The sequence below is a fragment of the Cryptomeria japonica genome, chromosome 4, assembly GCF_030272615.1.
Source record: "Cryptomeria japonica chromosome 4, Sugi_1.0, whole genome shotgun sequence".
NCBI classification, from domain to species: domain Eukaryota; kingdom Viridiplantae; phylum Streptophyta; class Pinopsida; order Cupressales; family Cupressaceae; genus Cryptomeria; species Cryptomeria japonica.
The window spans coordinates 405673169-405695251 of record NC_081408.1 but is presented as its reverse complement, the minus strand read 5'-3'; positions in this window follow the sequence as shown (position 1 = coordinate 405695251).

The following is a 22083-nucleotide window of genomic DNA, read 5'->3' as shown; positions in this document are numbered from 1 at the left end:
TGATGGGTTCGGGTGTATAAGTTGATCAGATGTTGTTCTATTTGCTCAATTTAAGTCTCGTCCTATCATGATTCCGTTGAAGTTCGAAAGTAGTCTGCTTGTCTGAAGTGTTTGTGTCATCGCAATGTTTATTACATGTTTTTGGATTTTTATGATTTTTAGGGTTTTTATGAATGTTTTAATTTTTAGGGTTTTTTTCAAGACATTTTATGATTTTTATGATTTTTTCAGGACAGTTTTATGATTTTTAGAATTTTTTCAAGATATTTTATGATTTTTAAGATTTTTTCAAGATATTTTATGATTTTAAAGATTTTTTCAAGACATTTTATGATTTTTAAGATTTTTTCAGGACATTTTATGATTTTAAAGATTTTTTCAGGACATTTTATGATTTTTAAAATTTTTTCAGGACATTTTATGATTCTTAAGATTTTTACAGGACATTTTGTGATTTTTAAGATTTTTTTCAAGACATTTTATGATTTTAAAGATTTTTTTCAAGATATTTTATGATTTTTAAGATTTTTTTCAGGATATTTTATGATTTTTATGATTTTTTTCAGGATATTTTATGATTTTTATGATTTTTTTGAATGTTTGCCCCTAGTGTCTAGCAAGGTAAAAGGGATTTTGAGTGAGTGAATGAACGAATGGGATGGAAATGGATAAGTGAATGAGGGAGGAAGCTTATGCAATTTTCAATGACTATACCATAATAGGATAACATGTTTAATCCAAGCACAAGGCCCAGATATAGCAACATAAAGCTAGGATAGGTGTAACGAATGTCATGTCATCCAAAGGAATGGACATGTCAAGAGGTTTTTTGCATTTTATCTCCTTAATTTTGATCAAGAGCGAGGGATAGATTTGGATAGGAGGCAAATATGATAAGCAAGATCAAAAGGGGGTAATGATGGATGGAAGAAATCAATGGACAAAATAATGGATAGGAGCTTAAGGGTGTGGATCAAGTGCAATAGATAGGACACACAAAATCCTGTAAAGATCCTTAAACTTGTCAAGATCAAAGGTGGAAAAAGGGATATGGATGGATATAGAGTGAATAAGGGATAATAGAGGATGGGGGATAATAGATGGATGCACGCGGATGGAACTTGCCCCTAGTGAATAGTGCAAGAGGACAATGAATTACGCATGATGCCTATTTGCTAGGTTTTCATCATGGTACTTGCCCAAGGCGCCTGTTTGCCAGGTTTTCACCAGTGGACGAATTTATTTTTCTTTACTTTTTTTATTTTTCACTTTTTTTCTTTTCTTTGCTTTTCTTTTTTTTTCATTTTGTTTTTTCTTTTCATTTTCTCTTTTTTTTCATTTTTTTTCTTTTTTTTTTTCTCTTCTTTTATTTTTTTGACTTTTTTGAACTGTTGGAAGATGATGGATACTTGATAGGAGATATGACTCAGGAATCAAGTTGTTCTCAAGATAATATCCCTGAAAGATGTTCTATAACAATCCATGGCTATTGAAGGTATGCTCAAAGATGTCAATAGGGTGATGGTAAAGGGAGATGAAATGGAGGATAAGACGAAAAGGTTATAAGGATTTATGCAAAGGATTGGATAAGAGGGATGGAAGGATAGAAGGTGTTGGATAATGGATGGGATGTTGGAAGAATTGTGCATGGCTGGATAGAAATGCTAGCAAGATCAACATTGGCACACACCTTGAGGGGTGGTGGATAGGTGGAGGAATAGTGGATTTTGGAGTTTATGATTTTGATAGAAAGGTTGATGTGGATTTTAGGACACAAGGAGCCAAAATGGATGAAGGAGGTGAAATAGGTTTTCGGATAGTGGATGTGGGAGAAGCCACGGTAGCAAACTTGAATGCCAATTTTGATTTTTCTTTAGTGTGCAAGTCCTGTACGAGCGACTTGGGAATCCACATGGTTCTTGATTTTTCATTTTTTTGTGATACTTTAGAATGCATTGCCTCGATGTAAGACTTGGGAAACCATACACATTTTGACTTTTCTTCTTTCTTTGTGGGTCTTTGTTGCCTTTTGGAAATTTCTTTCTTTTGTAGTTCCTTGGAATGTATTTCTTCTACAAGCACCTTAGGAACCCATATGGTTTTTGAAATTTCTCTCTTTTGCTCAACGAGCCTTTGTGGCCTTTTGTATATCTCTTTTTCTTTTTGGATCACATTTTTCTTTGTTTTTACATGTCGATTAGATGGGACATGTTTATCCTTAAATGCATGTGGATTGTTTGACTCATGACTTTTATGCTTGGCATCCAAATTGCTCGGAGAAGGAAAATAATGTGTAGATGGATATGAATGATATGAAGGTATTTTGGATGGATGGAGGGTGCTCTAAGATGTGTGCCTTTGTTGATCTCGCATAAGGGATGGAGGGATATAGGGACCTAAAATAGATGGAAGGGGTGAAGGGGAAGGCGTGTATTTGTAGGATTTATGAGGGATACCAACATCTTGAGAGTGAGCAATGTAGCCATTATAATCAAGATTTTAATTTATATGAGGGGGTTATAATATACCATGTTCATGAATGTCTAACCCTTTTCTTTGATAATGCATGCTTTGGAAGATCTTTTTAACAAAGGGTTTCTTCTTACTTTTGATGCTAGAGGCAAGTCCATTTTGAGGTGCAGGTGGCTTGTAAGGAATGATAGGATCATGAGAGGGCTTTATGGGTATGATGGACTTTTGAGGAAAACATGGATAATTATGACAAGGGAATAAAGGGATACTTTGATCTTGACATGTAAGAGGACCATTAGATAGATTAGGAAGGGTGTTTGACGATTCATTTTGAATAGGACGATGATCTTGCTTAGGAAGTGGATTAGCGATGGGATTTGGAAGGATTCTTTTCTCTTGATATGGGAGGGGGTCATCTTGGAATAAATGGATAAGGTTTAGAGAGATCTGAGATGTGTTATAGCTCCAACTACCTAGTAATGAGAGGATTCACTCATAGACTAGTTTTAACCTGCGTAGAAATGCCTCCTAGGATGAGTTTATCCTAGATGTAGAGACAATCTAAAAGTGATGTATTGTGTTTGATTCAAGAAATCTTGAAATAGAACTTAGGACAAAAACCTTTGGGTGTTTTGAGAGTTGGAATGGAGTTGATGAGATGGATATGATAATGGATGAAATGTTAACTTCAATAAAAGCTTTGTGTCACATATGGGACAAATTCTTCCTCTTCTCTTTTAGGAGCTAGTGGTTCTTCCCGAGCTACCTTATATGTGATACAAATATCTAGAAAGAAGCCAGGATTGATCTTGCCTCCCTTATTTTGATGATAACTCAAAGCTCGATATTGTGTAAAAGCTCTGTGGTTTAATGACTCTAGATCAAATTCGTTTGATTTCCCTTGAAGGTAAAGACGCATGTGGCATAAGAAGGTTCTATGAGAGACAAATATTTGTCTATTAAGATAGAAGAATTTCCTCCTTTTGATAAGAGCCTTTGAGCTCAATGGTCTTTTCTTCAAGTTGATGTTTTTATGAAGATTCTTCTTTCTCAAGATTTGAAGAATGGCCATATAGTTTTGATACTTTTGTTGTTGCTCTTTGTTTTGGATCCTTTGTTTTTGAAAATGTTTGTATTGGATGAATACTTTGTTTTGGTTTTTTGGATTTTATGATGTTTCTTTGACAAGAAAACAAAGCAAGCACACAAACACAAGAATTTTGCCTCAAAAGGCACAAGTATGGGTCTAGATCAACCCAATCTTTTGAAATTTTTAATGACCATTTCCTTCAAATGTATTTTAGGTGTTTTTCCAAAGCCTAAAGTCGGCTCAATTTGTACTTGGTCTTTGACTAAAATGAAAACACTTCAAACACTCTTTATCCCTAAGGTCAAATGGCCAGTTGCGATAATTTCAGCCCACATCTTGATATTTCTTCGACTTTGGTACTACATACCTTATGAATCCCGCTGTGGTAGGTAAGGATGTGATATACTAAGTCTTGCACGAGCATAACAAATAGATGATCCCTATGATGGGGGAGTCATCACTTTCATCAAGCCACAAGTGAATTTTCAAAAAGCTATGTTTCTACTCAAGGAAATATGTATGGTGAGTATCTTGGGAGCAAAACCATCTATGCTCTTGCACTGAATTTATCACAAATATCCTCAATCAATAGAATAGGTGGGCTACTACTTAAAAGTGTTTAGTAATTTTTGATGTTTTTGGACATAAGTTCATTCTGCAGTGACTCACTTAAGAGCCTTGTAACTTGTGGTGGGGCCCATTTGTCCTTTCAGCAAGTTACACTGTAGGAACAACTATACCCAAGGCTACAACTTTCGCTCTCACTTGATTTCTATAGTGGCTCGAAGGATTTACCGCACGAGGTCATTCCCAAGAGTGATGTGTCTCTTGGCAGGCCTCTCTTAAAAATATAAAACTTGAGTGTTACTAACACTTTTGTCTTGCACCTAGGACCACGAAAGCTAAGGGAGAGGATAGTGTGTGTTAAAAGTAGGACCACTCGACCAAACTCTTTTGCACAAGTGTGCCAAACACAAAATACACTCGTTCTTTTTAACTTGTCATTGCAAAAGATTTTATATCTAATTGGAGATGTTGCTTCAACAACCATGATGTTCTTTTTAACTTCAAAGGCAATATGTTTGAGTAAACTAGAATTTGAAATCCTGGTCAACTTAATTAAAAACATGTTTGCGTGAAGTAAAATTGTTTTGCAAAATTGAAACAAGTTGATTGTTCTTTTACTTGCACAAAAATTGAAGTGTGGATTGTGATTTTTAAGTTTGATGCAAGAAAGAAAATTTGCCTTGTTTTGTTTTTAAGCACCAAAATAAAATGTATCACTAACTTGCAATGAAAGCAAATTTGTGTTGTTGAGTTTTAGAGCACCAAAACAAAATGGATCCTAACTTGCAAGAAATGAATTTTGTGTTGTTGAGTTTTAGAGCGCCAAATGAAAGTTTTTGATTTTAGGTAACAAACGAGGTTAGTTCAAAACCTGCACATGAAGCAAAAAGGTTAGTAAAATCCGACCATATGGTAGGCTTCCACAAGCCTAAGAAAATTTATTTTATCGGTTACATGGCCTTTTTTACAATGTTATGTTACAATAGCGCTACTCTGTGTGCAAACAGAAGTGCTACTTAACACAAACACACTAAAATGATGACAAAAGCGCTAAACTAAAAATTCTAATAGCAAAAATAAGTGCGCTAAAACATGGACAAAAGCGCTACTTAAGACTGAAAAGCGCTAATATACGGACAATAGCGCTAAATTTGAGACAATAGCACTATCGTAAATACAACAATGCTAAAATATCAAATTGCAATAGTGCCAAAGTGCGAGCAAAAGTACCAAAGTGCAACATGTGTGTCAAGCTAAACAATCAAAAGTTAGTTTTTGAAAACAAAAAAAAGTTGTTGGGTGTTGGATTCACGTTAGATTCACCAAATGATGCTCTGCAAAATGGACAAGTGTTAGATTAAAAGCCTATGGTGGAATAACACACAAAAACAACAAGAAATAAAGATCAAAGTTAGAGTTATTCAACCAAAAATTAATCTAAGCAGGCATATCAAAAGAGACACTAAAAACATGCTAAAGTATTTAACTAGGGAAACAAATATCACAAGGCATCTCCAAATGCCTTCTTACATGCTCTTAGCTCTTTCTCCTTTGTTCCTCTCCTCTCCAAGTTCCAAATTAGTGTAGCTCTCAACAAATTTTTGCACTATGGATGCTTATGGAGGTTCAAGATTGTAGATGATTATTCTAAATGCTATGCAAGTATGAACAAGCTAGAAATGAGATTATTATCTAGTCTAGTGTTGATTTTAATCCAAAAGAGTAAATGTAAATGCTAAATGCTAAATGCTCTCTAGAATTTACTATAGATTAAATGCATACAAGTTTTCAAGATCTGGATTATGAAGAAATGGGCTCTATTTATAGGAAAAATGGAGCAATGGATGGCTGAGATTGAGTAATCTCAACAAGGGTTAGGATTGAATGATATTCAATCCATGTGAGGGCTTTTAACCCAATCCCAGGATGACAAGTGTCAATATGAGATAGGTTGAGAGGAGAGGGAATAAGCATTAAATGCTTGACATGACCTGAAGGTTAACTTGGGAGTTAAGGTCAAGGTTGGGTTGAGTGAATAAATTCTTTATTCAAAGAATAAAACTTTTATCCAATGGATAAACTCTTATGCAAAGGTAAAAGGGATAACCATGGTCAAAACAATAAATGCTTGAGGAGACACATGAGTCACATGAGGGTTGAGTTAGGGGTTAACCATAAATGGTCATGTAAGAGCCATGAGTGGTTTGGAAGACTTTTAGAGGTTAAATTGTTGAACACACAAAGCATTTAATGCTTTTCAAAGACTTTGAAGTCTTTGAGAAGTGACTCCAAGTTGCTTAGGAATGTGACAATAATTAGGGGATGGATTAGGTTAATTAGGAAGGGGTTAGAAGAGTCTAGAAGGGGAATAGGATTGCAAGTGGATTTGGTGGGTGAGGGAAAATAGGATTTAATTAAAATAAAATTAATTTATTTCAACTTGTGGTTGCAACTTGCATTTGTAGGAAAATGCAAGTGGGGGGGAATAATGATTTAAATAAATGTTTTATTTAATTTATTTAAAAGAGGAAAGAGGATTAAATTGAATAAATAGTATTTATTTATTTTATTGAGTGTGAATTTGGTTTAATTAATTAATTAAAATAAATTGAATAGTTTATTTAATTAATAGGAGAATATTTGAAGATGAATTAATTAAATATTCATTTAATTAACTGATGGCTAGTGGATTTTTAATCAAATAAATAGAAAATATTCATTTAATTAAACTAGACAGATTTATGTGACTACAATAACAATACCTAAATTGATATGAGATGGGATCCTTATTGCTCCAAAATGGGGGATATTTATAGAAATTCCAAGGCCAAAGATGAGGTGGTAGGAATCGATGGTCCAGATCTGATATGAATATATCAAGGGCCAAGATTGAGGAAGATGGGGAAGGGACACTTGTCATCTCTATGGTGACAAGTGTCAAGGAGCCTTTCTCATGAGAGGGCAAGTGTCCAAGGGAGGAGACATGTGGCAAAAGTGCCATGTGTCTCAAGGGGAGAATATCCACACCATAGGAGGTTAGGATGTGTAAGATAGGATAGGGTTAGTTAGACCTAGGATTAGATGGAACGGGTTAAGTTAGGGGATGGTTAGGTTAGGTGGTTAAAAGTTAGGAGCCATGTGCTCATTTGAATTTAGAAATTCAAATAATTGGAAAATGATAATTAATCTCAACAAACTTGAGTTAGTTAATCTTAATTAGGGATTAGAAGAATTGATTTATATCGGGGGACATTAATTAATTTAGAATTAATTAATCAAAGGGGGATATGAAATGAACTATACAAATAAATCATGTAGATTTATTTACTAGTAGATGAATAGAGAAATTAATTAAATTGCTTGTGAATTTAATTAATTGGGGAGGGGAATTAATCAAATAACTGTGTATTTAATTAACTATGTTCAGACCATTTTTAGGTGTATACATTTTGCCCCTCTTTGAAGCGATGTGTGACGACGTGTTGGTTCAAAAAAAACTCGATTGATGATGTTGCTGATATTGATTTCGATAGGATGCAAATTCGATCTTGATTTGATGCGGATTTGGTTTCGATATGATACTGATTTGATTTTGAGATGATAAATCTCGATATGATGCGGATTTGATGTGGTTTCGATCTTTGAGATGATAAATCTCGATATGATTCCCCAGACGCTGATTGATAGATATCGATGCGAGGATGCCCCCTCAGGAGATGAATCAGATAATTTTCGAATGTTTTTGAATTTTCTGCGATTTTATGATTTTTTTGAAATTTTTGAAATTTTTAGATTTTTAATGATTTTTCGATTTTTGAGATTTTCAGAGTCAATCTGATTCATTTCCTAATAAGAATTTTGAAAACACTGCCCTACCAGGTGGATTAGTTGATTAAATGATTAAAAATTAGTGGAATAAAAATCCCACTTAAATGCCCCATTATGAGTTTAAAAAGGTGAATTCCTTTTACCACTCCTCATTTGTGCACTTCAGTTGTTTGAGAAAAATTGCTCCGGAAGAAGGAAATGGCAATTTCGTACCACTAGCATAGGTTCGAGTGAGTTCGGTGATATGAGCGTCCTCCAACATGCGGTCCATCGATACGTACTTCGAGAAAACCCAACTTTGTTAAATTTTAGTTGTTTTTTGAAAAAATTAGCTGTTTGCATAAAAAATCCATTTTTAGCGGTTTCGTCAGATGGGTTGGGAAAAAACTTATATTTTTGAGATGGGTTTTTCAATTTACGAAATTGATTTTTCCAGATTTTTCAAAATTTTTCAATTCGTATCCCAAATTTTTTTTATTATGCATGCATTTTTTAAAAATAAAATACACCAATTTTTTTTTAAATGCCTTCGTTTTTTTTATTTGTTTGTTTTTTTTTGCATTTTTGGGGTGGTGGTGCCCTGGTGGTGGCCGCCACCGCGGGTGCTGTCGGTGCCGTAGATGGCGCTTTGGGCGCCACCGTGGGAGGCACTGTGGGTGGCGCGCCACCGCGGGGGTGGGGGTTGGTCTTTTTTTTTTTCAGCGATTTTTTCGTTTTTTCGATTTTTTGATTTTTTGGCGAGATTGATTTGATTTTGGAGATTTTTCAATTTTTTTGATTTTTCAATTTTTTTGATTTTTTGATTTTTCAATTTTTTCAATTTTTTAATTTTTTTGATTTTTTGATTTTTCAATTTTTTTTATTTTTCGATTTTTGGCGATTTTTGATTTTTTGGCGATTTCACAATTTTTGGTGTTTTTTATTTGATTTTGGATGTTGGATTTTGACGATCAGGTTTCGATTTTTGACGATTTGATTTGATTTTCCGATTATTTGATTTGGGTGATTTTGAGAAAATGATTTGATTTGTCTATTTGTGTCATTTTTCGAATTGATTTGATAAAGAGGTTGGGTTTGTTGTCAATTTGATTTGATTAGTTATCTAATTGATAAAATTAGACGCTCTTGATTGATAAATTTGATGATCAGTTCTGATTATCTTGATGCACGCGTGAGATGAGATAGGATTGATAATGACCTCATGATAGATGAGTGTCATTGATAGGGGCCCAACGAGATTTGATAAAAATCTTAATTGAGCAAAATAGACCGATAGATAGGTTGATTTGATAGATAGATAAATCAAGAAATTGATATGATGAGATGATTTGATTGCAGGAGCACTTTACTGTTCTCCAGTCTCGGGAGCGCTTCCTGAAGACATGGATGTTGATACCCTGCCTTAGCTAGGCGAAGCGAGACCACATTGGCAGGTGTGGTTTATCTTCCCTTCTTGACATGCCCCAATCTTTGATAAACCGGGGATTATTGACAGCCTTAGTAGAGCGCTGGCATAGCAAACATAATACCTTTCATTTGCTGACGAGAGAGATGACGATGACACTCGAGGATGTCCACCGGATATTGTGCATCCCTGTGATGGGCAAGCTAGTGTATTATAATCTCAGCGATCGGGGTGGGACAGATGCACTTTGTCGAGTGTTTGAGGATGATGAGATGGGTGGATACAATATTGCCTAGCAGGAGATGCTAGAGCTAGGATATGCCGCATTACCGACTATGCTTGCCAGATTTATTGGAGGTTTCCTTTGTCCTAATCATAGGTCAAAGGGATTATCTGTTGGATGGGGCCATCTTCTTGAGCAGATGGTGACAGAGGGGACCCAATTTGCATGGGGGTCATGCATGTTGGCGCACTTGTATCATGACCTGCACCGAGTTGTGTACCAGGGATCAGCTGTGTTATCAACAGGGGTGACCGTGCTTCAGATATGGTCCCAGGAGCATTTGCCTATCACACGACCATTGGCTAATAGAGATAGACCTATAGGCAAGCCTTATGCTAATGGGTATCCAGGTATCATTGTCCAGCGAAAGTTGGGCAAATTAGAGTACTGGCGACGAACCTATATCATCGAGATTTGGCGACGGACCTATGTCATCGAGAGTATGGAGGCCATACAAGAATTGTGAGATTTGGCCCGAGGATGTAGTGGAGATGCCGTATGTATTCATGACACGATATCTGATTGGATTGACACCCTATGTCATTGAGCGATTCCTTTGTACAAGGGTGTTGAGATAGTATGGCGGGATACATGGGATACCATAGGGTACAACTCATTATGCTCGCCAGAGATTGGATGTGGCTACTTGGGGGCCTTCTATTTCATATGACCAGGCATGCACAAAGTATCGATCATTGGGGCCTCTGGATTGGGATGATCTTTCAGGTGTGATGGATAGCGGGATGACACATGAGTACATCATACATTTTACTGTACATAGGTTTTTGAGGCTGACATGTCTAGATGAGCCAGAGCTAGTCTTAGATGAGGATGATGAGAGGCTATGACGCAGAGATCCTAGACGATGGAGAGATGGTGGGGGGGAGGAGGTGGATGCAGAGATGATAGTGGAGATGGAGATGGATATGGAGGAGATGCAGGAGATCATGGTGCTAGAGATGATGATGGAGGAGATGATGATGGGGGAGATGGTCAAGCAGTGGCCATGGCAGCGGTAGGCACACCAGGAGCTAGCAGTTCTAGATCTACTAGAGATGTATATACAGATTGGATGGCTTGGGTGGTTAGATGCAGGAGATCAGGTCCAGGGGATCAGGGGCATCAGGTTCCAGAGCACGAGGTTCCCCCGGTTGAGCAGGTACCTATGACTGTATCACGGGCTAAGAAGCCATAGGCAGAGGCACCTCGACGGATCCTCATTAGGATGTTGTCTCATCAGCAGCAGGCTCAGATTACGGACTTACAGGCTCAGGTTTAGCAGCTAGAGAGTCGACTAGTAGAGAGGGACTCTCAGATGGCCCAGCTAGAGACTCAGATGGCTTCTCTCCTAGTCAAGAGAGACGCAGCTAGGGATAGGTGTCGGCAGGTTGAGGCACAGGTACAATTGTCAGCAGAGTCTATTTTAGGGAAGACTGCCTTGAAGATGATGCACCAAGGGATCTGAGAGGTTGAGTATTACAGGACCTTATACTTTACTGTTGTTCCTCCTGATTGGAGGGCTCTAGGATTTTCATAGCTGAGCAAGAGATCAAGATAGAGCCAGACTAAGAGTCGAGGAGTGACAGGGCCACTTCAGAGAGCTCCCCCAGGTGAAGACTCAGGTACAGGGGTAGCAGCTGGTGCTACTATACCTGTTGCATCATGACAGAGTTCCGCTCCGCATCCTAGTGGTCACACTGATATGGGACATTGATCCATTCATGTACACACATTTTGTGATGATATATTGATGATTCTCGTGATGTATATTTGTGATATCATTGTACCTTGGACATTGATCTTGTTTTGATGATATGATATGTAGTCGATCCTATTCGCTCTACATGACCTATGAGATGATGGATGCATTCTATTTGATATATGATTATGCTGTGCAGTTACCTTCATGATGCATGCTTGATGCATGCTTTAATTTCTATATGCTTATAAATTTTAGATGATGGATATATGATGATGCAGTATTTACATGATGTATGCAAATGCAAATATCTATGATGATGCTTATAAGTGCTATGTGATGTATGTGCAATTCAATGCTTTCTATGTTTATGATACTTTTATGATTTTCTCATGCATGTTAATATGAGATGGATGCAATGCAATGTAACGGTGCTATTTTATACGATTTGAGATTAGATGAATGCCATGCAATGATCTAACTAAATGAATGAATGATTTGATGCTTTATATGAATGATGCCTTAGTATGCAATGGTTACATGAGAGGAACTAACTTATCATGCAAGATGAATGAATTGATTATTTTTGCTATTGTCCAATGTACTCAATCATGTAATAAGAGAGATAATACCATGTTAGGCTTTGGCCTTGGAAAATATGAGCATTGTGATCCCATGCAGAATGAAATGCAAATCTACTTTAAAAATACAAATGCAAAAATGAAATGCAATGCAGTGATCGGACCGGTCATGGAGTCATTGCTTTGTTTCATCATTGAGCCTTTAAAATGTGGGAAGTGAGTGCAAACATCAATGGTATAATTGAACCATAATGACCTGATCACTACTTCCTGGGTTTTGATATTGCAAGTTAGCACAAGAATCGAGGTATAATTGAACCAAGATGACCTTAGTGATGCTTGAGTAAAACAGGCAGTATTAACCATTTCTATATGCAAGTCCAAAATTTCTTCCATGATACTCCGATGATCATGTCCTGAGACAAATTTGTACATATTAATGATTAATTTACAGACAGTAGACAAGAAAAATATCATGTTCCTTCCTCATTCCTCTAGTCAAAGACATCCTGGAGTTACTTTGAAATCATGATAGTGAAAATCAAAATAAAATAGTTGAACCATTATTGCCAAAGTGTTAAAATCATGAGTTAAGATATATCATCCATTGATATGTGTTTTGTCATGTTTAGATTGATATGTGATAGTTAATGGTTGACAATGTGATCTTATGTTCAATGTTGGATGTGTCTCAGTTTTTCGCTTGACCAGTGTTTGTCTAACTGTTGTTCTACCTATTTGATTAAGCTCAAGATGATCGAAACTTTTTGCCCCCAGCCTAGAAACAAACCTTTATTATGATATAGTCAATGATCCAAACCATGACGAGAAATCACTTGGGATGCTTGCGTATGTACAAAGGCTTTATGATGGATATGAACAACGATGAAGGAAAAGAATGCAAGCGGAAGAATGCATGAACCAATAGATGGAAGAGCTCACTGACAGATAACGCCTGTTTTCCAGGTTTTCATTATCTATTTTTATTGCACTTTTTCTCATATTTGATTTTTTTTTACTTATTTTTCATTTTTTTTCACTGTTTTTGTATTTTCTATTTTTTCACAGTTTTTTGATTTTCTGCTTTTTCAGACATAAAAATTCTTTAGATGTATGCTATTGATGGGTTCCTCGAGCTGATCCCTGTCTTCTGTTGATAGCTGATATGCTCCTGCCCCAAATACTGCTGTGACCACAAACAGACCTAACCAGTTTGGTTCAAACTTTCCTTTCTTTTCTCGATCTGCCTGGTTGCATGGATTTTCCTTTAGTACTAGTTCTCCAATTTGAAAGACTCATGGTTTAACCTTGTGATTATAACTTCGGCACATTCTTTGTTGATATACCTTTAAACAATCAAAGACATTTTGTCTTCGTTCATGGATCAATTCTAACTCTTGCAGTATAGATACTCGTTGTTCTTCATCCGGGATAAGACCTTTTAATGATACTCGTAGAGAAGGTATCTCTACTTCTATTGGCAATATTGCTTCTGATCCATAAACAAGGGAGAAAGGTGTGGCACCTGTTGGCGTGCGAATATTGGTATGGTAGGCCCATAGAGTAGGGTTTAATTGGATATGCTAATCTCTTCTAGCATCATTCACTGTCTTTTTGAGGATTTTAAGAATAGTTTTGTTTGATGCCTCTACTTGCCCATTCCCTTGTGGATAGTAGGGTGTGGAAAATTTGTGTTGGATCTTGAATTTCTCACATAGTTCTTGTACGTCCTGATTCTTGAAGGGTCACCCATTATCAGTGATAATGGTCATGGGTATTCCATAGCGACATATGATGTAGTTCAAGATAAATTGAGCAATTTGTTTTCCTGTGATATTTGTGAGAGGGATTGCCTCAATCCATTTTGTGAAATATTTTGTAGCTACAAGGATGAATTTGTGACCATTAGATGAAGAAGGAATTATTTTTCCTACTAGATCAAGACCCCATTGGCAGAAAGACCAAGATGTTGCCAAAGCATGAAGTTCTTGTGCTAGTGCATGAATCAAACTCCCATGGATCTGGCATTGTTTGCATGTTCTAGCTATCTGAAAAGAATATCGTTCCATAGTTGGCCAATAATAGCCCAAGCGTATGAGTTTTTTCGAAAGGGTAAGACCACTTGAATAAGTGCCACAAATGCCATTATGGACTTCAATTAAGGCCTTCTCAAATTCTTCTTGTTCGAGACATCTTAAAAGAGTATCGTCCAAACTTCGTTTAAATAGGGTATCCGTGACAAGAGTAAAATGGGAGGATTGGCGAATAAAGTTCCTCTTTTGGTTCTTTGATAAATCAGGAGGTAGGGTGTTATCTTTTAGGTATGTGTAAGTTTGGACATAGCGGGAGGAAGCATGCCCAACAAGGTGACAAATAGTTTGGGAATCAGGACAATTATGAGTGGGGTAAAACAACTCTTCCACCAAGAATTCATAATGCTCTTGATTTTCCTATGTCTGAAGTAGAGAAGCAAGTGTTGCCATGGCATCTGTTGCTTTGTTGTCATTCCTTGGAATTTTCTCAAAAGTTATTTCTACAAAATACTTCTTGAAATCATCTACCATCTTTTTGTAAGGCATTAATTTTTCATCCTTTGTTTGGTAATCGTCATTAATTTGAATGATGATGAGCTGAGAGTCTCCAAAGACTTGAAGTTGTGTAATGTTCCATTATACAACCATTTTGATACCTGTAACCAAAGCTTCACATTCTGCTGTGTTGTTGGTGCATGGGAAGCTTAATTTGTATGCTTTCGGAACTGTATGACCTTGTGGTGTGATGAATAGAATACTTGCTCTTGATCCATGCTGTGTATATGAACCATAAAAGTACAATTGCCATGTTTTTGTGGTGACTGTTAGGATATCAACATTGGGAAATTCAATTTGCAAAGGATAATCATCTTGAAGTGGTGCCTCAGCTAGTTGGTCTGCAATGAATTGTCCCTTGATAACTTTTCTATCTACATACTCAATATCAAACTCACTTAGAATCATGATCCATTTTGCTAGTCGTCCTGTCAATGTTGCCTTGCTAAGCAAATACTTCAATGGATTGATTTTAGCTATCAACTCAATGGAGTGAGATAGTAGATAGTGTCTTAATTTTTGAGAAGCAAAAACTACCGCCAAGCATGCTTTTTCCATTAGGGAATAGTTGAGCTCGTATCCTACTAGTGTTCTGCTGATGTAGTAGATGGCCAGTTCTTTTCCTTCATTATCCTGTTGTGCGAGCAGAACTCCTAATGATATTTCAGTGGTCGATACATAGAGCAATAATGGATTTTATGGAATTGGTGACATTAGAATAGGTGGTTGCATGAGATATACCTTGATCTTGTTGAATGCATCCTCACATTGATGGTCCCACTTGAAATGAACATTTTTATGCAATAGATGAGTAAATGGTTGACATTTATCTGCTAGTTGAGCAACAAATCTTTTGATTGACTGGAGTCTTCCTTGTAGTGATATGAGTAGACTTATATTCTTGGGAGATGCCATTTCCATGATTGCTTTGACCTTAGCTAGATCTACTTCGATGCCTCTACCTGAAACAATGTATCCCAATAGCTTTCCTGAAGTGACACCAAAGGCACATTTCTTAGGATTTAGCCGTAGCTTGTACTGTTCTAACCGGTCAAAGATCTTTTCCAGTATCTCTATATATTCTTCTCTATTGTATGATTTGGCCAAGATGTCATCCACATAGTCTTCCATGAATGTATGCATCATGTCATGGAATATCGTTGTCATAGCTCTCTGATATGTGGCACTTGCGTTCTTTAGTTCAAAATGCATGACATTCCAATAGAAAGTACCCCATGGACATGTGAAAGCTGTCTTTTCTTGATCTTTAGGTGTTATTTTAATCTGATTGTATCAGGAGAAACCATCCATGAGAGAGAACATGGAGTGTCCAGCTGTTAAATCTACAATGATGTCAATGTTAGGCAAAGGAAAGTCATCCTTTGGACATGCATTATTAAGATCTCTAAAGTTTGTGCATACTCTGATACTTATGTCTAGCTTTGAAACATGAACGATGTTTGATACCCATTGAGGATATGCTATAGGTCACATGAATCCTACATCTAGTAATTTTTTTAGTTCTTCTTTGACCAGGAGAGCGATATATGGATGCATTTTTCTTAATTTATGTTTGACTATTTTGGCTCCTGGATTGACATTTAAGTGATGCATAATGAGCTCTGGATCCAATCCTGGCATGTTTGCATATGACCAAGTGAAATTGATTTACCGTCATTTAAAGAATTTCATATATTGTTTCCTTTGTTCTTCTGACAGAGAAGTCGCTAGATGTAGGATCTTTGGTTGCTCTGTTGTCCCAATGTTAACTGCTTCTGTTGGTTTGATCAAAATTGATGACATTTCTTGATAGTACTCATGTAAAGTGTCAAATCTCCCATCTTCCGACACCTCAAGGAGGTTTTCACCGTTAGATGCGTCCTTTCTTTTTACTTTTTCTTGATCTAATGTCGTCAAGAAGTGGTTCTCAGCATTGGACCTGATATTGTTTTCTTTATTTTCCTTTTTGCAACTAGGAGATTTGGCACCCACTTGACTAGAAGATGTGATCCTAAAATTCCTAGTGGAAGTTGTTGTGGTTTCGATTGCATTAAGATATACGGATATGGCATGGTCATTCGGAAAGGTATCAATGGCAGTATGTCCTTCATTTTCCCAATCTATAAGTTCGGGGTGGATTAGAGGTAGGGGTCATTAGGTTGAGATGTTTTGAGAGTATTTAGGGTCATGATTGAGTTATCAAAGTTTTCAATATGTATGTCAATGTCTAGAAAGGTACCCTCATCAGAATGACCTCGCACAAGAAGTTATTGATCATCCTCAATTAAGTCCAAGTCAGCTGAATGTGATTCTAATTCAAGTGAACTAGTTCCTAATGTTTGCCCTGCATACGTGTGAACTACATCGACTCCTACATCTTCTTCAAAGTAATTTTCTTCAGTTGATTCTTTAGAATGATAGGAATCCCATTCCCATTCATTAGAATCTATATCACTTGCAGCCTGCAATCTACAGATTTGTTCATATAACATTTCTTCTGCTTTTCTGGCTATATCTTTTCTTCTTTCATATTCAACTTCTTCTAGACTGAGATTGAGTTCTGTCAACTTTACTATCAGCTCTCCTTGATTAGTACTAGGCTCATGTTTATTTTGATTGAGAGTTAATGATGCCTGGGAGGTGTCATTGGTTTGTTTCTCTTGTTGATTTGATGATTGTTTCTTTTTCCAATTCATGTTTGTTTGTGCTTGTTGCTTAGGAGATGCTTCTTCCCTTTCAATTGCAAGTTGTTCTTGTCTATTTTCATATTCCTCTTGGTGCTGATTAGAGAATCTGTCTTCTGGTAGAGTAACTTGTCCATACCCTAAGCCCGCTTTGTCTGTAACCTGCTGAGTATGAGGTTGGATAGGTTATGAGATACCTTCTTTTCTTTTTCCTATAGGACTTGTTCTAGTGTATCCCGTTTTTTGAAGAATGTTAAATCCTTTTCCATATTTTTTAGTGGGTATTATGAGATTGTTGACCTTTTGTTGAACTTCTTCATCTTTGTATAGCCACTGTAGCACATCTTTGTCTTTTGTCTCCTCTGATAAGGTTCCAACACTAATGAATGCTCCATCAAATATTGGAAGATGTTTCGTAATTGGTTGTTGTTTAGAGTTTTATGGTTTTCCAAAGGATTTAGGAGAGAGTGGTAATTGTGATATTGAATATTCTCCATTCCCTCGATCTCTTAGCTGCATTTGTTTTTCCATACTTGATAAAATAGAGGCAAATGATTGTTCCTTGGATTGTGTGTTCAAAGATGATGCCTCCCTGTTATGAGGAACAATGACTTCTTGAGCCATTTTTAGATTGCTACAGTATTGAAATGGATTTGAATCTGCAAAGACTGTGATTTCTTGTCCGTTGTAGGGAAATTTGACACACTGATGATATGTTGATGGGACAACTTGCAAGTCATGTATCCATGGTCTCCCCAGGAGTACATTATATGATAAGTCCAAGTCTAGAACTTGGCATGCTGTGTATTTCTGCAAAGGTCCCATTCTGATGGGTAGTATCACAATTCCCTTGGAGGAACATTCTTCTTCATCATAGGCTTTTATGGTGATCCTTTTCTAGACATCAGTTGCATCTTCTGAATATCCTAAGGCACGAACAAGACTCAATGAATAAATATTTAGGCCAACTCCACCATCTATTAGAATGCGTTTAATGCACGTTTTGTGAATGAGGACTTCAATATGCAAAGGAGCGTTGTGGGGATGTTGCAAGGATATATCGTCTTCTTCGGTAAATGATAAGTAGTGAGGGGTTGTGAGGTGTCCCACCATGGTTTGGAATTGATCTATATCAAGATCTTTAGATACTGTTGTATCGATTAATGCTCTTTCTAAAATTTCTTTGTGTGCAGGTGAAAGCTTTAAAAGTTCTCAAATGGATATTTGTGCGGGTGTTTTTTGTAATTGATCCACTAGATTTTATTTTTTGGTAGTGGATGACCTGTTAGTTGTGGGACCTGGAAAACCCACTTTGTCTTTACTTCATGTGATAACATGAGCGGGTTCTTGATGTTGTTTCTCTTTAACCACGATCATATTTACCACATTGTCATATTTATGAGCATAGTTTACCTTTGCTTTACCTTTACCATTCTGCCCTGTTGATGATTCACCCTTCTCATAGTTAGGAAGAGGAGTTTTGAAAGCTGTGTGAGATTCATTTGTTGTATGTCAATCCACAGTTATTATTCCATTATCAATCAAATCTTGGATGACATGTTTTAATCATTGACAAGCATCTGTTTGGTGTCCTTTGTTTCGATGGAAATCACAATAATGGTTGTCATTCCACCAAGAAGGTTTTACCTTGGGTTCAAAGTTTCTTTCTTCTGGTAAAGTAATCAATTTGTTTGCGATAAATGTTTTTAATGCAGATCCAAGATGTTAACCAATGTTTGTAAATTGTCTTCGAAAGAAATTTTTGATAGTTGCTTTTTGGTGATTGTTGTTTTGCTGAGCTATTGTTGAGTGATTGGATAAATTAAAAACCATTTGCTTTGGTTTCACATTGTTGTTATCCACTATCCCATCATTGATGAAATTACGATTTCTATTCCAAAACTTTGGCTTATGATTGTGATTGTTGTTGTTAGTGTTGTTAGGAGTGTGAACTCCTTTGAATATTTTCAACTCACCTTTCTTTATCATGGCTTCCTCCATTCTGATTCCATTATCAATCATTTTTCCAAAATTTTGATTTCCTTGCATTTTTAAGTAATAACTCATTTGATCATTTAATTTGTCGATGAATATGTCCATTTTTTCATACTCTGGCACTGTACAAGGATACCGCGAAGCTAACCGTCTCCATCGTTGTAAAAATGTCATGAAAGGTTATCCACTCTTTTGTTTGGCATTACATAGGTCTAGCATTGTTACTTCATGTTGTATGTTGTAAGAGTATTGTGAAACAAACTTATCCACCAATTCTGAGAATGATCTGATTCCAGGTGTAAGTTTTAGAACCATTCCATAGCTAGTCCAGTTAAGCTTTTTGGAAATAATCTCATCAAGTAGGTATCCTCATGTGCAAACTCCATACTCATTGTGCAAAATTATTGTATACGATCTTGGGGGTCAATGCTTCCATCATATTTTTTGTATCTAGGAGTTTCAAAACCTATAGGAAATGGTCTCATGTTTAGATTCTTGTCGAATGGATAAGGATAGATTTCTTGAAGTGAGTATCTTCTAACATTTCCTCTCTGCATATCTTGAATTTGTGTTTGCAGTTTTTGTATTTGTTATGCGAGAGTTGTGATAGGATTATCAACATGATTTGTTCTTCCATAACCATGATTTTGCATTCTAGGAGGATCTTGATCTCTTCTGGTATCATCTCTACCCCTTCTTGTATCCTCAATGGATTGAGCATTATTTAGAATTTCTACTTCATCCCTTGTGGGAATGTAAGTTTCCTCATTAGTTTTGGTGTTACTAGAAATTGACGTGTCATTGAGTTTGAGACCAAAAATATCCTCGTATTGTTTGTTATTAAGGGGGGGTTCATTTCTCTTTTGTGTTAATTTGTTCATATCAAAATCTTGGGGGAGTTTAGCACCAGATTTTGCTAACGTTAGGAAATATTTTTCTTTTTCTCCCTCCAATATTTTTTGCATAAATTTATCGAATTGAGGATCTTTTTTGATGTCTCCGACTTGTTGTTCTGTTATTTCCTCTTCGACTTGTATTTCATCTTCGTGTTCCACATTTCTATAGTCTTCAGTTATTTCAAACGTTTCTATTTCTATTTTTGCAATCTTTCATCTCTGAGCCCTGGTTAGAATAGGCATACACATGTTTTGAATGTTTTTCGAGGTTTAAATCTTGCGTAATGTGTCACAATAAGTGATCAATTATTTGAGGAAATGATATTGTCAAGTATTTATTTGTTTGCAAGTTTTTCGATCTTAGTTTTGGAGTGCAAATTTTGTGATTTTTGATATGACCAAGTTCAATAAGAACGATATATCCTATGATAAAGAACGAAGTTATTCTGATCAAGCGTTGTAGTTTCATGATTAAAGGATGGTAGATCCTGATGAGAAACTATGTTTGAACGATCAATTTATCAAAGAAAATGTGATGTTGCACTTTAAGGTGTTTGATCTTTAAACTTGTTTGAGGTGAATACTTGAGACAATTATGTGTCTTGCTCTTGAATATGTTTTGATAGAAGATAACCTGATTGAATGACCCAAGAAGATGACCTACTCTCAATGTTTAGTTGTTTGAGAAATGGGTTTTTTTTTTATGTATTTTACCAGAAACACTGACAAAATGACCAGGAACTCTTCTATACTGACCAGAAACGCTGACAAACTTACTAGAAACGCTGCTATACTGACTAGAAATGCTGCTATACTGACCAGAAACACTGACAGACAGACCAGGAATGCTGACAGATAGACCAGAAATGCTTCTATACTGACTAGAAACGTTGATAGACAGACCAGAAATGTTGGCAGACAGACCAGAAATGCTGTTTTGCAATACAGTGACTCTAAAGTTTAAATAATGATGTGTAGACTTAGCAAACTAAGTGTTTGAACTTAGGATATTGCAATTTTGACCCAACTTTGTGATTTTCAGACTCAGAGAATGGACATTTACACCAAACAAGTACAAACTAGGAGATCTAATGTTGCAACATGAGCAATTTGACATGCAACTCACAAGAGTTGTTGATTAGACCAAGGGAGCTGACCTTTAAACCAAGAGAGCTACTGTTTAGACTAAGAACTCTGCTATTTAAACCATGAACTCTATTGTTTAGACCAGGAACTCTGCTATTTAGACTAGAAACTCTAATATGATCAACCTTGGAGAGTTAATGTTGAAATATGAGAAATTTGACATTCACACCAAGAGAGCTGACGTTTGGATTGAAAATAAGACTGTTTGGACTAAAAGAGCTAATGTTTGGTCTGAAAAATGCGATTGTTTGGACTGATAGAGTTAATGTTTGGACGAAAAGAGCTAATGTTTGGACTGTGAATGCGACTATTTGGACCGACATGGCTAATGTTTGGACCAAAAGAGCTAATGTTTGGATTGTGAATGCGACTGTTTGGACTGACAGAGCTAATGTTTGGACCAAAAGAGCTAATGTTTGGACTGTAAATGCGATTGTTTGGACAGTAGGTGCGACTATTTTGACTGAAAGAGCTAATCTGTTGTAAAACTTGTGAATTTGACCATTTGAAGTTTGATTTTTCAATGTTTGTTGTATTTGAATGGATGAGATCTTGACTTGTCTTACAAACACATAAATCATATTGTATTTTTGTCCCAAAGGACACATAAAGTGTATGTTCAAGAAGCTTTAAAGAAAGCCCAACTTTTCATGGGTTTTGAACAATTGAAAACACATCAATCAGTCTATCCTAAGGAGATTGGCTTCATTATTAGTTCTTAGCCCACAACTCGGTACCTTGTCAGCTCACACAACCTTGTCACCTCCTAAAGGGTGCCCGTGTTTTTGCCTTTGCAAGAGCTAGTAGAGTCCCATTATGAGCCTAGAAATAAGGTCTCAAAAGGGGAGT